Raw genomic sequence first — 8685 nt, forward strand, 5'->3', positions numbered from 1 at the left:
GGAAGCGTGCTGCTTCGGTATGGTCCCAGCTTGGTGCGGGTCAGAGAAGCATTCAAGACCGGATAGGGGGGAAGGTGAACCAAGCACAGGCACCACTTACCTCTACGCATTGGCTTCAATTGCTCAAGGCAAAGGCAAAGGTTGGCAACCGCTGTTTCAATTGCTTTGCCCTCGACCACCGCATTGGTGCTTGTAGAGACCCGTCGCGGTGCATCCTGTGCTTGTGCTTCGGTCACAAAGCTCGCCATTGCCGCTCCAACTCACAATCCTTTGCTGCTCCCCACTCCACCGCCGCTGTTGCTCCAGCAACCTCCTCCACCAGCAACACCCGCTGCCAAGAACCCAAGCACCCCGAGCCCTCACAGTTGCGCCCAGCGACCGTGGGGAGGAGTTCCGCTGCTGCGGCCGATATGGAGCCTGAGCTCATCTCGGGGGCGGCTAGCAGGAGACCGGACCATGTCACGGTCTGTGTGTCGCGCTGGGCTGCAGTGAAGGAGGAGGAGAGGTAGCTGTCTCTGACAGTGCTCATCGGCATCCAGGTAGATGGACACGCGAGGCTCACCAGTCAGGTGGTGCGCTGGGATGCTCTACAACAACTATGCATTCCGAAGCATGATTTGGGAGTGAAGCAACTAACGACATTGACATTCCTGCTACATTTCTCCACCCCCGAGTGATGAACTGCGACTCTACAGCTTGGGGGGGTTGCTGCTGGATGAACTGCTCTACGGCTTATGCCGTGGACGCGGCAGGTCAATGCATCTTCTTCCAAACTCATGTACCGGGCAAGAGTTTGCATCGAGGGAATACCAAAACACGCACAACAGATTGAAGTTGTAGCTCGGCTATTCAATGCCCCAACCTTCATAAAAGACATTGACACTGATGGTGAGACTGAGCAAGAGAGATATTGCATGTGCCTTTGGGTGTGGACGTCTAATCCTGATGGTTTAGTCAAGACGGTCACTCTGAAAATTATTTAACCCCTCACTTTCCCTGAGGAGTTCTACTAGCAGATGGGGGACATGGAGTTGCCAACCACTAGAACAGGCCCAGCAGAGATGTTAAATTATGAAGTAATCATCCATTTAGATAATGTTTTCGATTACTCACCACTGCCAAGCAGCCCCTCACATAGAAGTTTTAACAGTGGTACTAGTGGATTACCAGATGCTCTCTATGAGGAAGAGTGGCCAGTCAAACACCGATTTCTGTGGCATTATGGTGTTCCTAATGACCGTGCAGTTCATCGCCGTGTGCCAGTTTAGGAACGGCTTGGAGTCGGCGAGACAGGTCGTCGTCGGGTGGAGGAGGTACCTGTGGCCGCCCTGCACAGTTCCCTCCTCCAAGCTGGTATGAATTCAAAATGGCAGAGGAGAGGGGATTCAATGGGGGCAACAGTAGCCAATGCGACCAGCGTAGTGATTATGGCCGTCGCTATCAAGCTGTTGGAAAGGAGGCTGGTCTGATGAGTAACAATGCTGTTGGAGAGGAGGCCAGCCTGACAATGAACAGTGTTGTTGGAGAGAAGGCTGGCCTGACATGGAACAGTGCTACCATGGGGGGGGGGCAGGGCCAGGTCAAAAATGGACCAGAGAAGCAACTAAATAAAGCAACCTTCAAGGATGCAGAACCAAGTTTCTACCGGGATGAAAGTCTGAAAAATTCAGAGGATGCAGATCCAATGAGAAAAGAGGCCACTTAATGGCCAAGCAGCAGCAGGGACAGTCTTTGATGGAGGCCACAAAACAAAGCAAAGAGGCACGGGGAGAGAAGACAGCTACAACACAACTAAAATACTGTGCACCTCAGCATTTGGGCCAACCAGAAGAGATAGAACAATACAGTGTGGTAGAAGAGGTCGATCAGCCAGCATGGGCAATGGGAAAGTACAGGGAAAATGAAGCTAGCAAAAAAAGGTGCACGATTTTCAGTAGAAAATGGGAGGCCAGATAGATGAGGACCAGGCAAATGAACATCACTAAGATGTCATTAGAGTGGATCCACTAGAGATCATGCCTGCATCATTAGATGGTGAGGGACTGGTATCAACACAGACAGGAGAGCAGCAACTTGAGAAGAAGTCCATTACTGATGTGCAGCTGATGGTTGTCAGACGAGCTACAGTAAACAAGGCTCAAACTGAGCTGGTGCATGCACCTGAGCATGAAGCACTGCATATTAGCCAGGTAGAATCACAGCAAGCTAAGGAGGGGACACTTCCTGAGCAACATGAGCTGGTTGTTGGACAGTCTATAGTACACAAGGGAATTCATTTGCCAGGGATACACACGCCTGTCACCAAGCCATTTCCAAAGGCAATACTAGATCCACCCAAAGTGCTGTAGAAGAAGCCACGCTAAGGAAAAGGAAAAGAAAATTGAGCAGCCAACACACATGGATCAACTGAATCTATAAGAAAGAGCAATAGGCTAGCAGATCGACCAAAGACTAACTTAACCATGGAAGAACATGCCACTATGTTACTGATGAGGAAGTGTGGGACACTGGAAAGGGACAAAACTGTAACTCCGGCAGATCACAGCAACTTTAGAGAACAATTCATGGGACCACTGGAAAAGAAAGTGGTGACAGGATTCAGAGAGACTTTGAGCCTGATTGAGAATGCAGCAGAAGACCCCCTTGGCGCGTTAGCGCTACAAGGAGAAACCTGATGATCCCCACAGCATCAGGAGTGTGTGTGTTGCACGCGCGCGCGTGCGCGCTGGTACGTGGGTGTGTGGGTTCATGTATGTGTGGTTGCTTCAAGGGTGTGTGGGTAGGTTGGGGTGTGTGTGTGCGCCACAAGGATGTGTGTGTGCGCGCGCGCTACAAGCATGTGTGTGCTACAAGCATCTGGGGGAGAAACTGAGCTATTACAGTTTCCATGAATGAGCAACGATGCATAATTTTAGACTGGAATGTTAGAGGGCTCAATGCCAAAGCAAGAAGAAAGGTTGTTAAGGACCTTGTCAGAGATATCAATGCTACTATTATCTGCCTGCAAGAAACCAAGATTGGAGAATTCAGTGATCATCTAGTCATAGAATGCCTAGGGGATCAATTTGGCAACATCTATGCTTATCTATCAGCTCAAGAAACTAGAGGGGGGATTCTGCTAGCAGTCCGTGAGGATTACTACAAAATAAATGAGTGGTTTCTTAGATCTAACTCAATAACAGCATGTGTTGAAGCTAAAACTACTCCAGTGCAGTGGTGGGTCACAGTGGTCTATGGACCACAGGGAGATAATGCTAAGCTACAGTTCCTGAATGAGATAAGAGAAAGTTAAGGGTTAACATCAGACAAGTGGCTACTGCTGGGAGATTTCAACATGATATTACAAGCACAGGATGAGAGCAATGATAACATTAATAGAAGGCTGATAGGAGCTTTCAGAGCTGTGGTAGATGATCTGGAACTCAAAGAGATTGCTCTAAGGGGGAGAAAATTCATTTGGACAAACAATGTCACACATACTAGAATTGATAGGGTTTTCCTGTACTGCAAATTGGGAGATCATGCTACCAAATGTACTGCTCCAAGCTGTGTCATCATTGGTGTCTGATCACTGCCCTATGTTAATCACTAGGGATATTGCAGTTAGCAGCTACAGAGGGTTCAGGTTTGAGTCCTTCTGGCCAAAAATTAGAGGATTCAAAGAGGAGGTATCTGAGAATTGGAACAAAACTGTAACACTGCATAACTCATTCCTGAGACTGCATACTAAAATGCAAAGAACAACTAAAAGATTGATATGCTGAGCAAGAGCAATTATTGGGAACAACAGGCTGCTGTTAATTGCAGCTAGACAGCTGATATGGATCCTGGATGTGGTCCAAGAGCACATGCAACTTAATCAGGATGAATTACTATTGAAGAGGGACTTGAAAAACATATTTTAGCACTACAGCAATTGAAAAATTGAGGGTCAGGCAATAGTCAAGGATGACATACATCAAAGCTGGAGATGAAAACTCTAAATTTTTCTACCTAGGAGTAAATGGAAGGAGGAGAAAAAACTTCATACAAGCACTTGACACCCCAAATGGAAGGGTCCACTTGCAGGCAGAAAAGGAGCAGGAAATTCTTCACCATTTCCAGTCTAGCCTAGGAAAAGAAGAATCCAGATAAGAAACTCTCAACTGGGAAATGTTAAACCTTCAGAGACACAATCTTGAATTTTTAGAGGAAGAGTTCACAGAGGAGAAAGTCAAAGCAGTGGTTATGGACCAAAAATTTGAGAAGGCACCTAGACCTGATGGTTTCATTGGGGTCTTCTTCAAAAACAGTTGGGACATTATCAAGAAAGATCTGATTCTAGCAATGCAATACTTTTACAATCAACACTTCAATATCCTAAACTCAGCACAAATTGTCCCAATACCCAAGCAACCTGAAGCAAAAAGGGTGACTAACTATAGATCCATCAGCTTGACCAGTAGCATAGCTAAACTCGTATCAAAATTGCTTGCATCAAGGTTATCATAGGTGCTCAATGACCTGGTCTCCAGAAACCAAAGTGCCTTCATAATAAGAAGAAGCATTCATGATGATTTCTTATACACATAAAAATTGATCAGAGATTTACACAAAGCAAAGAGACCAGCCCTATTTCTGAAGCTTGACATTACCAAGGCTTTTGACACAGTTAGATGGGATTATTTGATGGAGGTAATAGAACATATAGGGTTTGGAACAAGATGGAGAGAATGAGTATCTATTCTACTACGCACAACAACATCAACAGTGCTGGTAAATGGGACACAAACAAGAAAATTCAAACACCGAACTAGGCTTAGACAGGGGGATCCACTGTCACCTATGCTTTTCATCCTAACATTAGAACCCCTGCAAAGGCTCTTAGCTTTAGCTGAAAATGAGTCTCTACTATCACCAATCAGAAGCACAGCATCAAGGATCAGAATTAGCCTATATGTTGATGATGCTGCAGTCTTTGTTAACCCCATCAGAGAGGATATTGAGGTGGTAAGAGCGATTTTGGACGCCTTCAGCAGGGTGTTAGGACTACACATAAATTTGTAGAAAAGTGCTGCTTATCCAATATGCTGTCAAGATTTGGACATCAACTCCATTTTGCAAAGTTTGCCATGCCAAGTTAAAAGCTTTCCATGCAAATACCTGGGGTTGCCACTTAGTCTAACCAAATTGAAGAGAGTTGAGTTACAATTATTGATTGACAGAGTAGTTGCAAAACTTCCTCCATGGAAATGAAGGTTTCTTGACAAAGCTTTAACTCTTGTGCGCTAAGTTCTCACTTCCATGCCAATCTATTTCATCACAATCTTTGCTTTGAAGAAATGGGCAGTGAAGAAAATAGAGAAAGTGAGAAGAAATTTTCTATGGAAGAGGTCAGAGATGGCAACTGGAGGATCTTGTCTTGTGAAATAGAAGCAAACAACACTGCCCAAAAACCTTGGTGGCCTGGGTATCCTAGAACTGGTAGCCTTCAGTAGAGCACTTTCGCCTACGATGGCTATGGTATGAGTGGGTTGATCATGATAGGCCATGGGTGGGATCAGCTACACCTTGTGATGAGACAGACAAACAACTTTTCAGAGCTAGCACAGTGGTAACAGTGGGCAATGGCAGTAGGGCAAGGTTCTGGCAATGCTCTTGGATCAATGAAAGGGCACCTAGAGATATAGCTCCAGGATTATACAAATGGGCATGGAGAAAAAATAGGACGGTGAGGGAGGACCTGACAGACCATAGCTGGACAAGAGGTTTATAGAGAATGCAATCAGTGGAGCGAATAGCAGAATTTGTCACTCTATGAGATTTAGTACAGAATATTCAGCTCAATGATGAAGATGACAAAATCACATGGAGGTGGACTGCTAATGGATCATACACAACAAAATCAGCTTACCAAGCACAGCTCAAGGGAACATCTAGTACCTTTCATGGCAAAGCCATTTGGTAAGCCCATGTGAAGCCAAACACAAGTTCTTTGCGTGGTTGTTTGTCAGAAGTAAGCTCTTAACAGTTGATCAGATGTTGGCTCGAAATTGGGAGTGTGGAGCGATTTGCAAGCTATGTGATCAGGAAGCTGAAATAGCAGTGCATCCGTGCCTCCAATGCTCCTACGCAAAAGAAGTTTGGATGCTAGTATGCAACTGAACCGGGGGTAAAATCACCATGCCAGCAGACGCCGATGCAGATGTGGAACAATGGTGGAGAAGAGCACTGACAGGGTTTAACAGAACCAAGGACGATCAGTAACAACGTATCTAATCCTAACTGCTTAGAACATATGGAAGGAACGCAACAGGAGAATCTTTGAAGGAAAATCTTTACGGCCGGTCCAAGTTTTCGATATGATCCAAGACGATGTGAAGTTGCGATAGAGAGCATGCGGGAACCCCATGTTGGGGTAGTGTATCTTAATTTTAAATATGAGTAAGATTAGAGAGTTATTCATCCTATGTAATATTGAACTACATGTAATCGTAAACCTCTACATCCTTAAATGATTTAGCAGTGCTCCTATTTTATTTAAAAAAAGTGTGTGTATAGCCACCAGTACACCACACAACAGGAATGCATGATTGTTGATGCTACGTGGAGTGTTTTCATGCTTTGATGTGCCGTAGCTTACCTGCCGATATAGATTGCTATTGTAGGAGTTGGTGAGTAGGCTTTGTCTATGACCTTCCTTTTCATGTAGTACCTGATAATTATTATTATTATATTATTTTTGTGTTGCATATATACGCAACTTCTTTTTTAGAAAAAAAATGTATTCGGCAAGTGGTATTTTACTGGCCATCCATATATACACTTGTTGATTAGAGATTATTACTCTTGCACCCTAAGTCTTCACCCGTTACATCTTACTGCTTTTTTGGCTGGGATTCGATCTCGCTTTAAGAGAGAAAAAGAATTACTGGTGCTTTCATTCCCACTTCAACATATGTGTTTGTATGCCCACCAACAACTCTATTTTGCGATTACACTAGAGCAGTATAGGCCTCATGACATGCCGCATATGTGGCGCCGCCATAAAATTCTTGTCACTGCTTGATTGGCTCGCAGCTTTTGGCGTGCCATACGATGTATAATGATTTTCAGTCCACAGACTACGACACCAAATTTTGACACCACAAACCGTGGCGCCGGCCACGCCGCCACCGTACCAACGGTGTAGCAGAGTGCGGTGGTAACCAAACAGATCGATCCATAATTACGACTCTAGTCAATATAAACCGATACAACTTGCTGTATGTGTGAATGAAAATCCAGGTGTTTATTAATGGCCTTAGCACCTTTCTTTTCTCCAGCCTGCAGCCAAATTGACAAGAACGGTCACGTATTACAACAAATCAAGCGGGCACAAAATCGGATGCCATCTTCAAACATAACATTTCGGTCCAAATTTGAGCAGCAGTAAACCATTTCCTAACACTCGAGGTGCCTGCAAGTTCAGAGCCAAGACACCCGAGAGCAATGCTCGGTTCTCGATGCTTTAGACCTTCGATTTTTTTTTAAAAAAAAAACGGGTTGCATTTCATTTATTTATATGAAAGGTTACACACATATCCTTACAAAGACATCCCTGATAAAACAAAAAATTACAACCAAGTCCTTCTTCAGTCATCTTCGACGCCAGCAACCAGAGCCACCACTCAACGTGCCGCCCCTGGAAGAGAGATCCACCGAGCTTGCAACTTGGAGCCGGTTCCCACCTTGACATAGAAGCTTCCAAAGAAGCCACATAAAGTTTTAACGCTACATCAATTGGCGCACCGAACACTCCGATGCGCACTTGGATCGTTGAACACCTGAGCAAACCAAAATGGCCATCGGCCATATCATCGCCGAGAGAATCGAGATCTAACGCCGCAAGCACTGCTCGCGACCCCAAAGCAAACAACGTCAACACAACCCTAAAAAGGAGACTCCAACCCGATTTCTCAAGGTGGGAGTAAGCATACCTCACAAATTCATCTTCGGAAGACGCGTCGCCACCGCCGCAGTCGCCGAAGGTGATTGGAGGGACAAAAGCACTAGTAGCCGGAAATCAAAACCATCAGGATAAACTAACTTCTGCCTCGTCGTCGACGAAGCGAGGAGACCTAACTCTAGCCTAACTAATAAGAAGAGGGTATGTACACCAGCCATCGATCCCGTAGCTCCTCTCCACCTCCGGCACTAGAGCGGTCGCCGGATGCGAGGAGGAGCTGGCAAGATCGGTACGCCGGGATCGGAATCGCCCTTGCGCCGCCCTTACTGTAGAAAGGGGGAGGAAGTAGTTAGACCTTCGATTGTTGATTGCTGGCCGTGTGATGCCTCCGATCAATGATTTGTGTGGTTGCTTTTGCCCTTATTTTAGTTTTCTTTTTCTCCGAGGTTGCTTTCAGTAATCAGTGTGTACTCCTATCGTGCCACAAATTAACAACCCTATCATAACACATACAGTTATATTACTAGGTTACGAGTATATCATAATCCATCCCTTTTGTACGAGTCGCTCTCGTTGCATTTTTTTTTTTTTTTGCTACGAGCCTCCTGCGTGTAAGACGACGACGTTTGTTTAGGGTAACAGATGAACACAACAAAGCTGCTCGGGGGACTAGTTTTAAAAAAGAATTAGGCCCCGTTTTCTTCCTCTGACTTATTTTTAGCACCCGTCACATCGAATGTTTAGATACTAATTAGGAG

Source organism: Setaria italica, chromosome IX (assembly GCF_000263155.2).
Source record: "Setaria italica strain Yugu1 chromosome IX, Setaria_italica_v2.0, whole genome shotgun sequence".
Classification (NCBI taxonomy): Eukaryota; Viridiplantae; Streptophyta; class Magnoliopsida; order Poales; family Poaceae; genus Setaria; species Setaria italica.